We start from the raw sequence: 22505 nt of genomic DNA on the forward strand, positions 1-22505 counted from the left end.
CAATTAGAAATGGACATGGAACAAAAAACTGGTTCCAAATTGGGAAAGGGGTATGTCAAGACTGTATACTGTCATGCTGCTTATTTAACTTAGATGCAGAGTATATCATGCAAAATACCAGACTGGATGAAGCGCAGGCTGGAATCAAGATAGCCGGGAGAAATATAAATATCTTCAGATATGCAAATGACACCACGCTTATGGCAGAAAGCGAAGAGGAACAGAAGAGTCTGTTGTTGAAAGTGAAAGAAAAAAGTGAAAATGTTGGCTTAAAACTCAACATTCAGAAAAAGAAGATTATGGCATCCAGTCCCATCACTTCATGGCAAATAGATGGGGAAAGAATGGAAATGGTGAGGGACTTTATTTTCTTGGACTCCGAAATCACTGCAGATGGTGACTGCAGCCATGAAATTAAAAGCTATGACCAAACTAGACAGCATATTAAAAAACAGAGACATTACTTTGCCAACAAAGGTCCATCTAGTCAAAGCTATGGTTTTTCCAGTGGTCATGTATGGATGTGAGTTGGACCATAAAGAAAGCTGAGCACTGAAAAATTAGTGCTTTTGAACTGTGGTGTTGAAGAAGACTCTTGAGAGTCCCTTAGACTGTACGGAGATCAAACCAGTCCATCCTCAATTAAATCAGTCCTGAATATTCATTGGAAGGACTGATGCTGAAGCTGAAGCCCCAATACTTTGGCCACTTGATGCAAAGAACTGACTGATTGGAAAAGACCCTGATGCTGGAGGATTCTCCTTTTCCCTGAAGGCAGGAGGAGAAGGGGACAGCAGTGGATGAGATGGTTGGATGGTATCACCAAATTGATGGACATGAGTTTGAACAGGCTCCGGCAGTTGGTGATGAACAGGGAAGCCTGGTGTGCTGCAGTCCGTGGGGTCACAAATAGTCAGACATGACTGAGCAACTCAACTGAACTGAACTGATAGCCAATTAACAATGTTGTGACAGTTCCAGGTGGACAGCAAAGGGACTTAGCCATACATATACATGTGTCCATTCTCCCCGAAACTCCCCTCCCACCCAGGTTGACATAACATTGAGGAGAGTATCCTGTGCTACACAGTAGGACCTTGTTGTATATCCATTTTAAATATACCAGTGTGTATGTGTCAGTCCAAACTTCCTAATTATCCCATCCCATCACTCTTCCCCCCTGGCAACCATAAGTTCATTCTCTAAGCCTGTGACTCTGTTTCTGTTCAAACAGTTCTTACACTTCCTCCAACAAAAAGGTCTGTGCCTGATCTCCTCTAACCTAATGAGAGGAGCTCACTTTAAAGAAATGGAGCAAAAGAAAATTAAACTTTCAAACACGCATAATCCCAGTCATTTGATATGTGATAGCCTATAACCATCCAATATTTTCTTTACAACTGAAAAAGTTATTTGTGTCTAGATGATCTAAATTGTCTGTGAAGAGAAGGTGATTTGGGACTAAGACCTAAAATACAAAATAGTTAACGAAGCCCTTTATTAGTGACACTAAAAAGAAAGATTTTTATAAAAGGGAGAATAGAAGGACATATCTGTGAAGCAGTTCCAAAAATGGGGTGCGAGTAGGTGTTGATGAGTCTGCTGTTACACAATCCTGTATATTGAGACACAGGAATTACCTCAAGTCTGAGACAGGGTAAATGATAAAATCTTATAAGATTACTGAGAGAGTAGAAATCACACAATTAGGTAATTGCAGAGTAAGTCTGCATAATAGCAGATGTGTAATGTATAGCAGATGTGTAATGTTATAGGCCTGGAGAAGGAAATGGTAACCCACTCCAGTATTCTTGCCTGGAGAATCCCATGGACGGAGAAGCCTGGTAGGCTACAGTCCACGGGGTCGCAAAGAGTCGGACACGACTGAGCGACTGAATGGAACGGAACGGAATGTTATAGGAGTGCCACCTTATGGGTTAACAAATGTAATATTTCATTTCTATTCTTCAACTAATCCTACGTCATGATTGCCTAATGACAATCATGTGAGATTTCCACACGTTTTCCAGTTCACTCCACTGAACATCAGTGATTTGTTAAGTGGAGCTATGATTTCAGTTTGACAGGGTTCAGAATTTAACTGCTTGTGTTAAAATGTAACTGCTTGTGTTCATTAGCATATTTATATATACATAGGATTTTTTTTTTTCCCAGTGCAGTCTCCACCTCTCCCCCGTCATCCCCCACATCCTCAAAGCCTATCATGGTTCTAGACCTTCTGTCCTACATCCTTGGGACCCTGCTTTCCAGTCAGAGATTAAAACTCACTGATGGAACTGGCACTGACCTTGCTGACCATGGTGCTCCAGCCCACACTCTGTGTCTGGCACCTTGTAGGTTCTTAATAAGTATCTGCTGAACAGATCATGCAGTGATGACTATGTTATTACGTATTCATGCATGGGATGACAATGTGTGTCTGTCTATTTCTAACTCAGCAAGCTGGATGATGCTTTACAACATATATAGGATCGCATTCCCTCTGATTAGAACTCTCCAAGGGCCTCACATTTCACTCAGAGTAAGAGCTCAGGTTCTTGCAATGGCTTATGAGCTCCCTGGGTGATGATGCAGACCCCATAATCCCACTGGTCCCAACCTCTTTTCACTCTCCTCTCCAGTCACAATGACTTCCTTGCCCCTTTTTTTTTCTTTTCTGACATGCCAAGCATGCAGCCTCCTGAGTGCCTTTGCTAGAATTCCTACCCCAAGTTTCTTAGCATTCACTGGCACACTCCTGCATCTCTCTGAGTCTTTTCTCAAATCCCAGCTTCCCAGTGAGTCCTCCCCTACCGCTGGCATTCCCTGTATGTGCTCTTCCTTTCATCTTCATTGCTCTTTATCCTTCTAAAATACTATATATTTACTTATTAATACTGTTTTGTTTTATTCACTCCCTTTCCCTGTTAGAAGTTAAGCTCTTCAGGGCAGGGATTTCTGTCTGTTCAGTTTGGTGATCCATCCCACATGCCCAGAACCATGCCTGAACCATAAATGTTTGTTGAATTCATGATCCACAGATCACAGCTGAATATGTGCTTCCAAATTTCATTTAATACTTCAAATATTATGCACCTTTTTCTTGTCTTACTTTATCCCAATAACATTTGGTGATAAGTACTATTATTATTATCCTCAGGTTTAGACAGAGAAATTGAGCCTGAGAAGTTGAGTGGCTTGCCCTTTGAACCTTCCCTCATAGGTCAGTTCTGTATGCTTCTGAGAATCAGAACTGGAGGCCAGTCTATAACACACATCTTCAGCCCTTCCAATCAATCCTGCAAGCCCCTAGACAGTTCAGTTCAGTCATTCAATTGTGTCCAACTCTTCACGACCTCATATTCTGCAGTACACTAGACTTCCCTGTCGGTGATGCCATCCAACCATCTAATATTCTGTTGTCCCCTTCTCCTCCTGCCTTCAATCTTTCCCAGCATCAGGGTCTTTTCCAGTGAGTCAGTCCTTCCCATCAGGTGGCCAAAGTATTGGAGTTTCAGCTTCAGCATCAGTCCTTCCAATGAATATTCAGAACTGATTTCCTTTAGGATGGACTGGTTGGATCTCCTTGCAAGCCTCTAATCCACTATGTTAAATTCCTCCCTACTTAAAATACCTAAAATGACTTCTATTTCTATTCTGAACCTGATGGATAAGACTTCAGATCACATTATGAAAACCAGATCCTCCTTCTAGTGCCATTCTATTCAACAAACTGTTTCCCAAGCTCTTATCTTTAGATCCATGACTACAAATGCAAATATGCAATAATGTATAACATTTTTTTGAGATTCATCTCATCTGCAGAGTTGGGAAGCCCTGGCCCTTTTCAAATCCCTCATAATTCAGGAGAGCTCCAGGGACTATTTCACATGTGCTTCCAAATACCATCTCCTATTAACCACTGGACACTTTCTCCTCCCTGTGACCATCCACAGGCATATGAAAGCAACCTTGATGTTCTCAACATGAGTTAAAAATGGATCAAGTGCCAGGGTAGAGCTGAGACATGCACAAATGGTTTCTCCTCCATTCCTCTCTCTCAGGAGGAGAAAATACTTCTCACTCCCCCTTATACTGCACTCCAGGCATAAAACAGCACTAGAGAAGTATAGTAAAAATAGCCAAGAGTCATGGAGTTAAAAGGGCTAGTCACTCAGTAGTGCCTGATTCTTTGTGACCCCATGGACTGCAATCCAGCAGGCTTCTCTGTCCATGAAATTCTCCAAGCAAGAATACTGTAGTGGGTAGCCATTTCCTTCTCCAGGGAATCTTCCCAACCTAGGGATCAGACTCAGGTCTCATTGCAGGCAAATTCTTTACTGTCTAAGCCACCAGGGAAGCCCCAAGAATTGTGGAATTATCTGCCAAATGAGGGTTGTGAGATCTTAAAACATTTATTTAACCACTCTGAGCTTCAGAACCTTCATCAGTAAAATGAATAAAAACATTTACATACATTTAATTCTGATTAAAACTGTAAGAATATACCCATTCTACTAGGGAGGAAAGTTGATAACTACTGTTACTATTGCTTTTGCTACTACTACTATTATCATCACCCTCATGTTTCTCAGATATTCAAATAATACACATCTCTGCTTTGTTACAACTTTTCTCAGTTTTAAAGAGGTAAATGACCAGCCCTAAACAGTGCTGAATGAGACACAATTTGAGTAAAACAGCCCCTGACATATTCAAAATAGTTTCTCCACTGTCATTGTTCTTGGCCCAAACTTGAGAATCTCCGTCCTCCATTCCCAATTCATGAGAAGCTTCCCAAGAGCCCCTTATGTTCAAGCACATCCCTCCATGACCCACAGCCTACTCCCTTCTTCCTTTAGGTATGTCAGAGATTGTTGAACTCAAGAAAACATACAAAGAGGTCATAGCCTCCTGATACCCAGCACCAACCACCTCTACTTTATAGAGATGAGTAAGACATGTCTTGCTCTCAGAAAGCCTGTAATATTATTACAAAGAAGTGGAAAATAAATGTTAATTTACAAAGCTGAGCACACAGATGGATGGTATGGCATGTACACAACAATAGTAAGAACGCAGGCTCTGAAGTCGAGAAGACTCCAGTTTATATCTTTCCTCTGCAATGTTCTAACACTAGGACCACAAGCAAGTGATGGAGACTTGTCAAGTCTCAGCTTCCTTTCCTGAAAGATCAGATAGCTATGAGGACAAAACAAAATGACTGCATAGGGCACTAGGCATGTAGTAATCACTAAATAAACAGAAGCTCTTATTATTTTCATTAGTTGAGTGGGTTCACCAGAAAACTAGAAAATGTTCATTTGTTGCACAAATCTTTGTAGCTTTTCTCATTACATATTGGTATCCCACCCTCAAAACGACATGTTATCTAGTGTGATGATAACTTACTTTTTAAATAGCAAATATCAAAATGTATTGCACACAGAACAGCACAAAACATTGATATGAGTTTATCATTGGTCAACATTTATACCTCAAGCAAATAAATTTATATATTAAATATAGCCTAAGATATTTACTCTTCATTATTTTTCATGATAATACTATATTCCAGAGAAGTATATTTCTTTTCAATGTAATTGCATTTGACATTTTTTTCTGTTACATAGACTTTAATTACCAATTCCAAATCTAGTTACTATAATTAACCCACCACAATTTTAAATTTTTATTCATTTTTCTTCCTTTGCACAGACATCTGAGGGAGATGAGCTATTAATGATTTCTGCCTATGAAACTCTGAATTAAATACCATCAAAGCAGAGAAGATGACCGGTGAAAGGGTAAAAGCCTTCTAACACAGTCTTGCCCACCTGCTTTTGATTAAAATGGACAGTTTCCCTGGTGGAACAGGGACCCAGCTTCTAAGACTGAAATTCTGGGTCTGAGACCAAGGCCCTGAATCTAAATAAACAGCAAGAAAATGTAGAAAGTACAGTTTGATGAACATTATCAGCTTTATGAGAATGAAGAAATATTCTGTCTTGGCAAGTCCTGTTCCCATCTTGGTCTCTTATCACCTAGACTCAAGACTTCTTGTCAAATTGAACTCCTTCCTTCCTCACCCTTGACTTTCAGCCAGTCAACAGATCCTACTGCTTCCTCTTTCACCAACGTTCTCATTGCCTATGTCTACAATTGTTACCTAAAGTCAAGTCTTTGGTACTTTATGTCTGGATTATTCTCTGCTTTAATTTTATTTACTTATTTTTGTCTGTGCTGGATCTTTTGTCATTGCACGGGCTTTTCTCTTGTGGAGCAGGGATACTCTAGTTGCAGTGCTCAGGCATCTCAGTACAGTGGCTTCTCTTTTGCAGAGCATGGTCTCTAGAGTACACGGGTTCAGTGGTTGTGGCTCCCAGGCTCGAGAGCACAGACTCAAGAGTTGTGATGCATGGGCTTCCCTCAGTTAGTAAAGAATAGCCTGCAACACAGGAAACCCAGGTTTGATTCCTGGGTTGGGAAGGCCCCCTGGAGAAGGAAATGACAACCCACTCCAGTGTTCTTGCCTGGAGAATCTCATGGACAGATGAGCCTGGCAGGCTGCAGTCCATGGGATCGCAGGAGTCAGACACGACTTAGCAGCTAAAGAGAGAGATGGGCTTAGTTGCTCTGAGGTATATGGGATCTTCCCAGATCAGGGATCAAAACCAAGCCTCCTTCACTGAAAGACAGATTCTTTACCACTGAGCCAACAGGGAAGTCCCTGTCTGGATTATTGCAACAGGCTCACACTTGTCCTTCAATTTCTAATTTCTGCCCTATCCAATTTTTTGGACAACTTAACCTGCATGTGTGTGCTTAGTCATTCAGTCATGTCTAGCTCTTTGTGACTCCATGGACTATATCCCACCAGGTTCCTCCATCAATGGGATTCTCCAGGCAAGAATACCGGAGTGGGTAGACATTCCCTTCTTCAGGGGATCTTCTCGATCCAGGGATCAAATCCTTATCTTCTACATTGCAGGTGAATTCTTTACCATCTGAGCCACCAGGGAAGCCCTTAACTTGAATAAAATATTACTTTTATGTAGTGGAATGGGTCACATCCTTGATCAAAAATCATCAGTGATACTTCAAAGACTGCATATACAGTAGGTGCTCATATTTCGATTAAACTTATTTATTTATAAATGCACAAATAAACACATATGTATTCATAAGAAAGTTCTAGAAATAGTTCACTCACTTTTACATTGTGTATCTGCTACATTTGTAAACCATCTGCTTTCTTTAATTGATAATAGATCTGTGTCAAAGAAAATGTTCCCTAAAAATGAGTATACTTACAAAGAATGCCCCAGATCCAACAAATTTTTCTAAGTATTTAAGAAAAAAAAATAGCACCAATGTTCATTAATTTTTCCAAATCACACTTTCTAACTTATACTTTGAATTTGGAAGAACCATGATACCAAAACCTGACAAGGATGTACAAGAAAGCAAGTTAGAGGCCATTCCCTCTCATCAACAAAAATATAAAAACCTTAAAGAAAATGTTAGCAAAATGAATCTAGCAATAAATAAAAATGATAATACATCATGACCAATGACCAACTTGTGTTTATTCCAAGAATGAAGGGTTAGGTTTTATATTAGGCAATCAATCAGTGTAATTTAGCACATTAACAGAGTATAGGAGAAAAATCGTGTGATTATTCTCACAGATGCAGAGAAAACATTTGACAAATTTAGTATCTATTCATGATAAAAGTGCTCAGCAAATTAGAAATAGAATATCTGTAATTTAATAAAAAGTAACTACAGACGACTTACTTTATAGTTTAATGGTGACACATAGAAGGCCTGTACAAGAATGAGACAAGATTGATTGCTATCACCTCTTCTATTTAGTGTGGTAAGGAGGTCTTAGCAAGGTGTTAAGACAGGGAAAATGAAGGGTTGAGAACTAAAAAGGACAAAATGTAATGTCGTCCTGTTTACAGACAACATGATTCTATGCATAGAAAATTCAAGACTCCTCAGATAAATTATTAGATTTAATAAATGAATTTACTAAGGTCACTGGAAACTAAAACAACATCAAAAATCTAATTGACTTCTACATACAAGCAACAAATGACAATACAAAGAAAATTTTAAAGTAACATTATTTAAAACTATCAAACATCTATAAATAAATATAATCACAAATGTAATGTGCAAGCCCTTTATACAAATAATTGTGAAACATTTTAGGAAAACTATGAAATATTTAAATAAATAAAGGGCTATGTCATGATTATGGATTGAAACACTCAATATTGTCATAATGCTAATTCTCAAATTTATATATAGATTCAATGCAATCCATATATACTTGTGGAAAAAAAAAATTTTAGCATATATACTTGTGGAAATTGACAAGTTGATTCTAAAATTCATTTGGAAATGCCAAAGATATACCCAAAGCAATCCTCTTTCTTGACAAAGTAAAACAAAGTCAGAAGTAGATATTCCCAGATATAAAGGCTTATTATAAAGCTATAGTAATTAAAACTGTGAGACTGTCTATAGAAAGAGAAATACATGGAACAGAATAGACAGCGTGGAAACAGACCATTATATATGTATGGACCTTTATTAAAAATTTGGTGATGCACACCAGTGGAGAAAGAATACATGATTAAATAAATGACACCAGGTCAAATTTACATCCATATGGGGAAAACTTGAATCTTGACCCTTTACCTCACACCATACCATTCCATATGAATTATAGATCTAAATATAAAAGGTAAAGCAAAATATCTGGGGGCAATTATATATATATATAATAATATTTTCATGACAATAATTTAGACAGAAACTTTTTCAAATCCCTCAGGAAAGCAAATATATATTAGCCATAAAGAAAAGATTAATAACTTGATCTCCATTAAAATTAGGAACTTTTGTAAAGTGAGATGTTATTTAGGAAGACAGAAATGAAAACCACTATATACCAGACTGGCTAAAAGTCTTATACTATCAAGTGTTGGCAAAAATATATGGAGTTCTCATACATTGCTAGTAGGAATGTAAAATGGTACAAGCACTATGAAAATATTTTTGTACTACCTATTAAAACTAAACATATATGTGTACCCTATAACCTAGATATTCCACTTCTTTGTATATACTATATAGAAGCTCTCATTCATGTGTACAAGGAGGCAGTGTATAAAACAGTCACTTTATTATTGGTGGTAATTCCAATGGCAATTCTCCAGGAGATCAAGAATTTTTATTACAGAGTGATATATTTCAATTATATAACAGTGTTCTTGCCTGGAGAATCCCAGGGATGGGGGAGCCGTCTATGGGGTCACACAGAGTCGGACACGACTGAAGTGACTTAGCAGTAGCAGTAGCAAGCACTATATATTTTCATAGTAATATTGGAGTAGAAGCCATAACATTTACATGGCATATAGAATTTACAATGAAGATTGACTGATTTATCATTGAATAGCATTATGTTTTTTATTAAACTATGATGATGTACACTAGTTACCTCTTATTGAGTCCATATGATATGACAAATGCTATGCTATATGTTTTATAAAGATTATCTTCTTTAAAACTCACTGCAACTTTGGCATATAAGGATCATGATCAACATTTTATAGGTAAGAAAAATGAAGCTAAGAACAAAGTAGTAGGTTGTCCAAAGTCAACACAGGTTTTTTGGTTTTTTTTTTTTGGTTAATTTATTTATTTTAATTGGAGGCTAATTACTTTACATTATTGTATTGGTTTTGCCATGACATGAATCTGCCCCAGGTGTGTGTTCCCCATCTTGAACCCCCCTCCCACCTCTCTCCCCATCCCATCCCTCTGGTTCATTGAAACACCGTTATGAAGTCATCTCTAAAACCAGTTAAATTGCCTCCTAACACTTGTATCTATTAATTGAGATTGTATACAGAAGATGACTAAACTAAATCAAATTATATTTAATCCAAATTAAGCATCAGAGTGGAGTATATCGAGACACATCAATGAAAATAATTATGGTCCTTGTTTTCAGTTAATAAATAATGAAAGGAGATACTAATTTATGGAAGTTTACTTCAATTTTCATAAACCTGAAAATAGAATACTGCATTTACCAGTGGCATGCTGAATAACTTTTGATCAAAAAAAAAAAAAGAGGGTATACATATTTCGTCTTTCTGGTTTATTAAATATTGTAAAGCCTACATGTCAAAGACCACTGTTTGGACGGCTCTGTCCCAGTGAAACATATGGTCCAGTTAACTGATTTTCTAGGCAAAATAGACTTAGCCATCCTTGACATTTCCAGGACTTTCTGTCCTCATCTAAGCCTCTTGTGGTGGTGGTGGTGGTTTAGATGCTACGTCGTGTCCAACTCTTGTGACCCCATGGAAGGCAGCCTGCCAGGTTCTTCTATCCATGGGATTCTCCAGGCAAAAACACTGGAGTGGGGTGCCATTTCCTTCTCCAGGGGATCTTCCCAACCCAGTGATCAAACCCAGATCTCCTGCATTGCAGGCAGATTCTTTTTTTTAATTTATTTAAATTGGAGGCTAATTACTTTACATTATTGTATTGATTTTGCCATACATTGACATGAATCTGCCCAGGGTGTACATATGTTCCCCATCTTGAACCCCCTCCCACCTCCCTCCCCATCCCATCCCTCTGGTTCTTCCCAGTTCACCAGCCCCGAGCATCTTGTATCATGCATCGAATTTGGACTGGCGATTCGTTTCACATATGATAATATACATGTTTAAATGCCATTCTCCCAAATCATCCCACCCTCATCCTCTCCCACAGAGTCCAAAGGACTGTTCTTTACATCTGTGTCTCTTTTGCGGTCTCGTATACAGGGTTATCGTTATCATCTTTCTAAATTCCATATATATGCGTTAGTATACGGTACTGGTATTTTTCTTTCTGGCTCACTTCATTCTGTATAATAGGCTCCAGTTTCATCCAACTGATTAGAACTGATTCAAATGTATTCTTTTTAATTGCTGAGTAATACTTCACTGTGCAAATGTACCACAGTTTTCTTATCCATTCGTCTGCAGATAGACATCTAGGTTGCTTCCATGTCCTGGCTATTATAAACAGTGCTGTGATGAACATTGGAGTACATGTGTCTCTTTCAATTCTGGTTCCCTCGGTGTGTATGCCCAGGAGTGCGATTGCTGGATCATATGGCAGTTCTATTTCCAGTTTTTTGAGGAATCGCCACACTGTTCTCCATAGTGGCTGTACTAGTTTGCATTCTCACCAACAGTGTAAGAGGGTTCCCTTCTCTCCACACCCTCTCCAGCATCTATTGCTTGTAGACGTTTGGATAGAAGCCATTCTGACTGGTGTGAAATGGTATCTCATTGTGGCTTTGATTTGCATTTCTCTGATTATGAGGGATGTTGAGCATCTTTTCATGTGTTTATTAGCTATCTGTATGTCTTCTTTGGAGAAATGTCTGTTTAGTTCTTGGGCCCATTTTTTGATTGGGTCGTTTATTTTTCTGGAATTGAGCTACAGGAGTTGTTTGTATATTTTTGAGATTAATCCTTTGTCAGTTGTTTCATTTGCTATTATTTTCTTCCATTCTGAAGGCTGTCTTTTCACCTTGCTTATAGTTTCCTTTGCTGTGAAGAAGCTTTTAATTTTAATTAGGTCCCATTTGTTTATTTTTGATTTTATTTCCAATATTCTGGGAGGTGGGTCATGGAGGATCCTGCTGTGATTTATGTCAGAGAGTGTTTTGCCTATGTTCTCCTCTAGGAGTTTTATAGTTTCTGGTCTTACATCTAGATCTTTAATCGATTTTGAGTTTATTTTTTTGTATGGTGTTAGGGAGTGTTCTAGTTTCATTCTTTTACAAGTGGCTGACCAGTTTTCCCAGCACCACTTGTTAAAGAGATTGTCTTTTCTCCATTTTATATTCTTGCCTCCCTTGTCAAAGATAAGGTGTCCATAGGTGCATGGATTTATCTCTGGGCTTTCTATTTTGTTCCATTGATCTATATTTCTGTCTTTATGTCAGTACCATACTGTCTTGATGACTGTGGCTTTGTAGTAGAGCCTGAAGTCCGGCAGGCTGATTCCCCCAGTTCCATTCTTCTTTCTCAAAATTGCTTTGGCTATTCGAGGTTTTTTGTATTTCCATACAAATTGTGAAATTATTTGTTCTAGCTCTGTGAAAAACACCGTTGGTAGCTTGATAGGGATTGCATTGAACTTATAAATTACTTTGGGCGTGCTGTGATTCATGGGGTCGCGGAGAGTCGGACACGACTGAGCGACTGAACTGAACTGAACTGAACTGAATATATTCATTATCACAATATTTATTCTTCCAATCCATGAACACGGTATATTTCTCCACCTATTAGTGTCCTCTCTGCTTTCTTTCACCAGTGTTTTATAGTTTTCTATAATAGGTCTTTTGTTTCTTTAGGTAAATATATTCCTATTTTATTCTTTTTGTTGCAACGGTGAATGGAATTGTTTCCTTAATTTCTCTATTTTCTCATTATTAGTATATAGGAATGAAAGGGATTTCTGTGTGTTGATTTTATATCCTGCAACTTTACTATATTCATTGATTAGCTCTAGTAATTTTCTGGTAGAGTCTTTAGGGTTTTCTGTGTAGAGGATCATGTCATCTGCAAACAGTGAGAGTTTTACTTCTTCTTTTCTGATTTGGATTACTTTTATGTCTTTTTCTGCTCTGACTGCTGTGGCCAAAACTTCCAAAACTATGTTGAATAGTAGTCATGAGAGTGGGCACCCTTGTCTTGTTCCTGACTTTAGGGGAAATGCTTTCAGTTTTTCACCATTGAGGAAAATGTTTGCTGTGGGTTTGTCATATATAGCTTTTATTATGTTGAGGAACGTTCCTTCTATTCCCACTTTCTGGAGGGTTTTTATCATAAATGGATGTTAAATTTTGTCAAAGGCTTTCTCTGCATCTATTGAGATAATCATATGGTTTTATTTTTCAATTTGTTAATGTGGTGTATTACATTGATTGATTTGTGGATATTGAAGAATCCTTGCATCCCTGGGATAAAGCCCACTTGGTCATGATGTATGATCTTTTAATGTGTTGTTGGATTCTGATTGCTAGGATTTTGTTAAGGATTTTTGCATCTATGTTCATCAGTGATATTGTCCTGTAGTTCTCTTTTATTGTGGCATCTTTTCAGGTTTTGGTATTAGGGTGATGGTGGCCTCATAGAATGAGTTTGGAAGTTTACCTTCCTCTGCGATTTTCTGGAAGAGTTTGAGTAGGACAGGTGTTAGCTCTTCTCAAAATTTTTGGTAGAATTCAGCTGTGAAGGCGTCTGGACCTGTGCTTTTGTTTGCTGGAAGATTTTTTTTATTACAGTTTCAATTTCCATGCTTGTGATGGGTCTGTTAAGATTTTCAATTTCTTCCTGGTTCAGTTTTGGAAAGTTGTACTTTTCTAAGAATTTGTCCATTTCTTCCTAGTTGTCCATTTTATTGCCAGATAATTGTTCATAGTAGTCTCTTATGATCCTTTGTATTTCTGTGTTGTCGGTTGTGATCTCTCCCTTTTCATTTCTAATTTTATTGATTTGGTTTTTCTCCCTTTATTTCTTAATGAGTCTGGCTAGTGGTTTGTCAATTTTATTTACCCTCTCAAAGAACCAGCTTTTGGCTTTGTTGAATTTTGCTATGGTCTCTTTTGTTTCTTTTGCATTTATCTCTGCCCTAATTTTTACGATTTCTTTCCTTCTACTAACCCTAGGGTTCTTCATTTCTTCCTTTTCTAGTTGCTTTAGGTGTAGAGTTAGGTTATTTAGTTGGCTTTTTTGTTTCTTGAGGTGTGACTGTATTGCTATGAACCTTCCCCTTAGCACTGCTTTTACAGTGTCCCAGAGGTTTTGGGTTCTTTTATTTTCATTTTCATTCATTTTTATGCATATTTTGATTTCTTTTATGATATGTTCGTTATTCAGCAGCATGTTTTTCAGCCTCCATATGTTGTCATTTTTAATAGTTTTTCTCCTGTAATTGAGATCTAATCTTACTGCATTATGGTCAGAAAAGATGCTTTGAATGATTTCAATTTTATTGAATTTACCAAGGCTAGATTTATGGCCCAGGATGTGATCTATCCTGGAAAAGGTTCCGTGTGCACTTGAGAAAAAGTTGAAATTTATTGTTTTGGGGTGAAATGTCCTATAGAGATCTATTAGGTCTAACTGATCTATTGTATCATTTAACGATTGTGTTTCCTTGTTAATTTTCTGTTTAGTTGATCTATCCATAGGTGTGAGTTGGGTATTAAAGTCTCCCACTATTATTGTGTTATTGTTAATTTCCCCTTTCATACTTGTTAGCATTTGTCTTACATATTGCGGTGCTCCTATGTTGGGTGCATATATATTTATAATTGTTATATCTTCTTGGATTGATCCTTTGATCATTATGTAGTTTTCTTCTTTGTCTCTTTTCACAGCCTTTGCTTTAAAATCTGTTTTATCTGATATGAGTATTGCTACTCCTGCTTTCTTTTGGTCTCTGTTTGTGTGGAATATCTTTTTCCAGCCCTTCACTTTTAATCTGTATGTGTCCCTCGTTTTGAGGTGGGTCTCTTGTAGACAACGTATATGGGGTTCTTGTTTTCGTATCCATTCAGCCAGTCTTTGTCTTTTGGTTGGGGCATTCAACCCATTTACATTTAAGGTGATTATTGATAGGTATGATCCCGTAGCCATTTTCTTTATTGCTTTGGGTTCGAGTTTATACACTCATTCTGTGTTTCCTGTCTAGAGAAGATCCTTTAGGATTTGTTGGAGAGCTGGTTTGGTGATGCTGAATTCTCTCAGCTTTTGCTTGTCTGTAAAGCTTTTGATTTCTCCTTCATATTTGAATGAGATCCCTGCTGGGTACAGTAATCTTGGATATAGGTTATTTTCTTTCATCCTCACTTTAAGTATGCCCTGCCATTCCCTCCTGGCCTGAAGAGTTTCTATTGAAAGATCAGCTGTTATCCTTATGTAGATCCCCTTGTGTGTTATTTGTTGCTTTTCCCTTGCTGCTTTTTATATTTGTTCTTTGTGTTTGATTTTTGTTAATTTGATTAACTATGTGTCGAGCTATTTCGCTTTGGGTTTATCCTGTTTGGGGTTCTCTGGGATTCTTGGACTTGGGTGATTATTTCCTTCGCCATTTTAGGGAAATTTTCAACTATTATCTCTTCAAGTATTTTCTCCTCAAGTATTTTCTCACGGTCTTTCTTCTTGTCTTCTTCTTCTGGGATTCCTATGATTGGGATGTTGGGGTGTTTGATATTGTCCCAGAGGTCTCTGAGATTGTCCTCATTTCTTTCAATTCGTTTTTCTTTTTTCCTCTCTGTTTCATTTATTTCTACCATTCTATCTTCTAACTAACTTTTTCTATCTTCTGCCTCTGTTATTCTACTGTTGGTTCCCACCAGAGTGTTTTTGATCTCATCTATTGCATTAGTCATTGTATATTAACTCTTTTTTTATTTCTTCTAGATCCTTGTTAAACCTTTCATGCATCTTCTCAATCCTTTTCTCCAGGTTATTTATCTGTAATTTCAACTTGTTTTCAAGATTTTGGATCAATTTCACTATCATTGTTCGGAATTTTTTATCAGGTGGGTTCCTATCTCTTCCTCTTTTGTTTGGGTTGGTAGGCATTTATCCTGTTCCTTTATTTGCTGGGTATTTCTCTGCCTCGTCATCTTGCTTATGTTGCTGTGTTTGGGTTGCCCTTTCCGTCTTCTGGCAGTTTGTGGAGTTCTCTTTATTGTGGAGTTTCCTCGCTATGGGTGAGGTTGGACGGGTGGCTTGTCAAGGTTCCCTGGTTAGGGAAGCTTGTGTCGCTGTTCTGGTGGGTGGAGCTGGATTTGTTCTCCCTGGAGTGCAATGAAGTGTCCAGTAATGAGTTATGAGATGTCAGTGGGTTTGGAGTGAAGCTCAGGGCTATGTTCCTGTGTTGCTGGAGAATTTGCGTGGTATGTCTTGCTCTGGAACTTGTTGACCCTTGGGTGGTGCTTGGTTTCAGTGTGGGTATGGAGGCATTTGATGAGCTCCTATCGGTTAATGCTCCCTGGAGTCAGGAGTTCTCTGGTGTTCTCAGGATTCGGGCTTAAGCCTCTTGCCTCTAATTTTCAGTCTTATTTTTGAAGTAGCCTCTAGACTTCTCTATCTGTCATTTCCAAGGTGGTTCCCTCTGTTTTAGCTTCTGTTTGCTGGTCTCTTCAGTGTCTAATTTCCACCCTGACACTAGGGGGCGGTGGTGGACACTTTTTCAGGCTCAGTTTTTCAGTCCTGTTCTGGGAAGGGAGGAACGCTGCAGACAAATATCTCTGGCATCTGTGGGGAGTGCTTGCAGTGTCTAGGCCACACTGGGTTTTCCCCCACTCACGGCATGTGTGCTGTCCCAGTCTACACTGCACAGGCTCTAGGTTGCTCTGCTGGGAACTGTCTGAGGCTGGCGATGGGTTGCATGCACATCCCAGGTATAAGCTGTTCAGGTTCAGGTTCTCAGGTACTCCACAAAGGCACAGACTTGGTTGGGCCTGCACTTTGTGCCCTTCCCTGGTTCAAGCAGCTCAGGTGACAAGGTGTTTGGCGAGCATGGTCGCTGCGACTTATCACCTCCCCAGTCCCTCCTGCTCAGTTTTCTGGGTGTACAACTGGCGCACCTTCTCAGGCAGATGTTGATCGGCCAGAAACACAAGAAGTCTTGGTTCACAACGAAGCCTGCCTGCAGTTTGGAATCGGATGCCTTTCTGGGGCTGCGATTGTCCCCTTCCAGCTCTGGCTGCCCTCCCCTGCCTGTCTCAGTGGGGGATGGGCTGTCTGCAGCTGGCTAGCTCTGCTCAATCCTTTGTTCTGTGAGCGGGACTGGTGGAGTCTTAGGTTAGGGCTTTTCGCCTTTTCGCAGGGTAGCTATCCCACAGTCTGATTTGCTATCCCCAGTTAGTTCTCTCAGATTGCTCTCGCAGCATTCAGGCCCGGTCTTCACTCTAAGCAGTTCAGCCGACTCCTCCCTGCCCAGCCTCTGCTTGCTAATGGTGGATGCAGGTGTCTGTGCTGCTTCTCTGCTGGGAGTTACCATTGAGCGCGTAATCGGTGGGTTTTAATTATTTCTTTCTTTTTCCTTCCCCCATTATTATGTGGCCCTCTGAGGTTCCAAGGCTCACCACAGACTCGCCAGTGAGAGTGTTTCCTGGTGTTTGGAAACTTCTCTCTTTTTTAAGCCTCCCTTCCTGGGACGGAGCTCCGTCCCTACCTCTTTTGTCTCTCTTTTTATCTTTTATGTTTTTTTCTACCTCCTTTCAAAGACAATGGGCTGCTTTTCTGGGTGCCTGATGTCCTCTGCCGGCATTCAGAAGTTGTTTCGTGGAATTTACTCAGCGTTCAAATGTTCTTTTGATGAATTTGTGGGGGAGAAAGTGGTCTCACCGTCCCATTCCTCCACCATCTTGTTCCCTCTCTCCTGCAGGCAGATTGTTTACCAACTTGGGGTCTCTAATAAATGAGCAAATCTGTCCTTAGTTCACTTTGCAGGGACTTAGATAATACACAATAAATTAATATGAGTAAATGGGCACTAATTCTCCTAAAGGAAAGAAACTACTATATGTATGATGCCTAATGTCCTAGTTTCTGCTGTTAAATTTTAAACAGATCTGAATTACCCTTGCTGAACTAAGCTGCAAAGAGTTGAACAGGTTAAACAGTTTATGGAGTCAGAAATTTAAATGTTAAGTGAAACAGAGTGGACATCACTAGTCTTCTGGAAGGAGGGAAGCAGAATCATTATTTCAATGCCCTGGAGCCCATAAGATGAAAGAAAAGCTGAAGTGTCAACGATAATTGACTTAGTTTCACTTGGAACAGAGATGGTCTCTTGTTGACAGCTAATCGAAAAAGAGCGGTTTCAGACAAAATGTTGGTGAACATCTTCTGTATATTTAACTAGGATGGTTAGATTCAGGGGGTGCATTGTTATCTTGTTAAATAATACCTTTGAAGTAGAGCTAAAAATTAAGAAGGAAGTACTTCAGCAAAAGTCATTGCAAGTTTTAAATTAGGTCAGAAGTATCTGGGAACTGGTGTTACTAACATTAAGACACAACTTTAGCCAGTGGTGAATGATGTGTGTTACAATTAAGGGACCCCTATTGGGGCAGAGTTGATACTTAACTTGTGAATTTTGCATGGAGCACAAGACTGCCTGTCTCCCAAAGACATAGTTAACAATACTCATATCCTATCCATGAATCTAAGCTTTAAAATTTATACTGCACATGAACAAATTAGTCCTCACATTGCCTCTGAACATCAGGTCAAATTTTTAAACCTTTTTCAGAGCAGAAATCTATATTTATGAGACATTTACAAGGCCACAGAAATGACAGGTGATGGAGTCTGGGATTAAAAATTTAAATTTCTAGTGCCTCCCCTCATATCCACAAGATTTCAAAACTCTGTGATTTAAATTCTATGTGTAAAGATCAAATAATCTTGTGCTGTGTTTTCATTAATTCCTCTTTTATTTATATATACCTTTATGTATACAGACCTTTCCCTATTCTAGTAAGGATTTAAAGTGACATGTTGAAATGCAATGACAAATGCATAAAATCTAAAACAAGCAGTTGAAGATGAGAAAGGGTGGGGGGGAAGAAGGAGAAAAGGTAAGATAAAGACAGAATTAAATTCACTTACACAATGTAGAACGCTTTGTGAGAGGTGGGGTAGAGATTTTGGAGCTTTGTTTTCTTTTGGCCAATGCAAAATGATAATCAGTGTCTATAATATAAAAGCAAATATGATATCCATATGGAATAAAAATATTACTGGTTCTAATACCTGAAAAATTATTTGCCTCCATCTGGATGAACAGAAATGTCTGTGATATAATGAATTATCACCCTAGAAATACCCTGCAACTAAATACAACACATTTCACAGGGCAGATTCTTGAAAGTCCCTCAACCTAAACAGAGGGAATACATTGGAGGCTTAAGGAATGATAAATAGAAATTTTCTTTATTTCTAAAAACACAAACTGTTGGTGTTTTCTTTCCTGCTTGCTCAGAGATTATTACTTGTCAGAAAAGACCCTAAGACTGAAGCCATTGCTTGACTGAGACTGTCAGCTGGGCTGGCCCTGAAGCAACCACCTCTTATTATCAGTCATGTTTTTCCTTCCCTGAGGTTGTCAGAAACAAAGAGGGTCAACTCATCCTCACCTCTGCCAAAATTGTTTTCCCTGCCAGTCAGAGATAGGAAGATCTAAAACTATAAATGTGGGCAGACATGTTTTTTTTTTTTTTCAATTAAAATTTCTTAAAGGAGACTATTAGGAAAAAATAGCAATTGGGGAACTATTTGAGCATGTTTCAGGACAAAAGTTTATCACCAAGGAGCCTAAACTGGAAGTATCATATTGCAAGTTTGGATGTTCTAATATTAATAGGAAATATTGACAAAGTATGAGCCACACGGGGATCAAAGTATCAGTTTTACTTGTGGTTTAGATGAGTACCCAGAAGCTGTCAATGCGTAGGATTGTTGGGAAAACTGTGCTGATGAACATGGCTTGAATATGATAGCAAACGTAGGGTGTCATAATCTCTCTCTACTTAATTTAGAATGTTTAACCCAAATTAATGGCCTGAAATGTTGTGACAATGAACTGGTTCACTGCATGAAAACTGGAAATGAAATGTGATTTCCCTGAGCCCAATCAGAAGGAATTGAAAAGGGTAAAGAAGAGGCAGGAGCAGTTTCTCTTAAGCCCACCTGCTTAAGGAAAGTGGTCCAAGGGATATAATCTCTTACTAATCAGCTCTGCTGCTCTTTACTGCCTGTAAAAAAGAAAGTTCAAAGGGTAGCAACAGAGACCGGAAGCAGTTACTCCAATATTCCTCAATCACAGAAACAGATCACAAGCTCCATCATCCATGAAAATTAGAGGGCAGGTGAGTAATGGTTCCCAACCAAGTAAGGCCAGCTTCATGGACATGACCTGTGTAACCACACAGGGACCTGTGCTTAAAAGAGTCCTGTACTTGGTTTAATGCTCTGTTGTCACTGCCTTGAAATTCTTACTAATTTTTGAACAAGGGTTCATATTTTCATTTTATATTGAACTCACAAATTATATAACTGGCCCAACAACAGACAAGTAAGATAAAAATTACATTAAAGAAAGGAATGTGAGCCAAGGGCAAAAATTGTGTAAATATGAGGGAAATTGACACCAGGATCAGTAGATGAGAGTAACCAAAGGAAGAGTAGCTAATATAATCTGATGTCGTGGGCAACAACGTAGGGGGTGGGGGACTAGAAATGAGGAGGAGAGAAGTTCAGGGGATGACTTTCTCACATTCAGTGCCAGGTGTGTGAGGATTATGGGATGGGAACAACCACTCCTTGAAAGAGCTGCCAGAGAAGCAGCGTCACTACAGGGGAATGACTTGGTGTGTGTGTGTGTGTGTTCACATCCAGAGAGTGGGAGAGAGGGGGATAAAGAGAAGAATCCAGAAATTTTAAGCCAGAAAATGGTCATATAAAGTGAGGAGAGTGTAAAATGCTGATTATATCATCTGCACAAGAATTATAACCCTGGAAAAAGGTAGATTATTGGTCTTCCAGGTCTTCTGAGATGAGGCTTTTTTTAAATATAAACTGAAAGGTCTAGGAGAAACATTAGGAAGCATCTCAGATTTCAGTTGAGAAAAAGGACCTGATCCTTCTGATTTATGGGGAAAATTTTCCCTCTGCTGTCTTCTACTGTGCTTCTTGATGACTATTATAAAAGCAAACCAGAAATTAATAAAATATGTGAGAGACTAAGAATGAAAGAGAAAAAAGGATTTTTCAATATATCAAAAATATTAAGAGATCCAATACTAAAAGATCTAAGGAAGATTTAAAAAAGTTAAAATGAATTCAAAGAGTCAAAATTACAAGTTTTAATATAATGTTAAATAGATAAGACTTCAAATAACATATAAAGACCAATAAAATTAAAGATTAATACCTCTTGAAATAGTTTTATTTATTTGGTCATTCCTCAGAACTAACAAATGTTTGACCTTGTCCTAAAGCAGTGTACAAGTAACATTTATTCTTCTTCCCATCAAAAGTAATAGGCAACGTTTTGTCTTTAGATTGACTTCAGTGTCATATAAACAAAAACAAGCAAAAAAATTAAAGACACAAAGAAATCAGGCAATAGTGTAACATGGTCAAGTAGTGTTTATTCTTGGAATGCAAGGATAGTTTAACATATTAAAATTAATCAGTGTAATACATGACATTAACAAAATGAAAGGGAAAAAAAACATGGTCATCTCAAATGATGTGAGAAAAATTTTGACAAAATTCAATGCTTTCATTACAAAAATACTCAACAAACTAGGAATAGAAGAATGCAATACAATAAAGGAATATATTTTAAACCTATAGTTAACGTCATACTCAGTAATGAAAACTGAAAGCTTTCCTTCTAAGATCAGGAATAAACAAAGGATTCTTGTTTCCATCACTTCTACTCAGCATAATACTAGAAGTTCTACCCAAAGTCATTAGGCAAGAAGAAATAAAGGCATCCAAATTAAAAAGGAAAACAGCAAAATAATCTCCATTCACAGATTATACGATTTTTATGGAGAAATCCCTAACTTCTACATACACAAAAAACTGCTAGAACTAATAAACAAATTCAGCAAAGTAGTAGTCAATACACAAAGTCAGTTACATATCTATACACTAACAATGAACAATTTGAACAGGAAATTAAGAAAATAATTTTCAAGAGCATCACAAAGAATAAAATGCTTAAGAGTTAACCAAGGAAATGAAAGGCTTGCACAATGAAAGCTATAAATATTGCTGAAATTAGAGATATAAATGAATGACAAGACAGCCCATGATCATGAATTGGAAAACAATATTGGGCTATAGAGCACAGGCTTAATAATTGTGGTGCGCAGGCTTAGGTGCACTGCAGCGTGTTGAGTCTTCCCGAACCAAGGATCAAACCTATATCTCCTGCACTGCCAGGCAGATTCTTTTACCACTGAGCCACCAGGGAAGACACAGAAATATGTATTTTAAAAATAAGCCTAGCATATATGGGCAAGGTGCCAAGACCCATCTTTTCAAAAAAATTGTGCTATGGAAACTTAATATCCACATGGAGTGTGAAAGAATGAAGATAAACTCTTACATAACATTACATACAGAAGTGAACTCAAATAAACCAAAGACCAAAACGTAAGAAGTGAAGTGAAGTGAAGTCGCTCAGTCGTGTCCGACTCTTTGCGACCCCATGATCTGTAACCCACCAGGCTCCTCCATCCATGGGATTCTCCAGGCAAGAATACTGGAGTGGGTTGCCATTTCCTTCTCCAGGGGATCTTCCCGACCCAGGGATCGAACCCAGTTCTCCCGCATTGCAGGCAGACGCTTTAACCTCTGAGCCAT

This window comes from Moschus berezovskii, chromosome 6 (genome assembly GCF_049115385.1).
Source record: "Moschus berezovskii isolate FMDL1 chromosome 6, NW_MosBer_1.0, whole genome shotgun sequence".
Classification (NCBI taxonomy): domain Eukaryota; kingdom Metazoa; phylum Chordata; class Mammalia; order Artiodactyla; family Moschidae; genus Moschus; species Moschus berezovskii.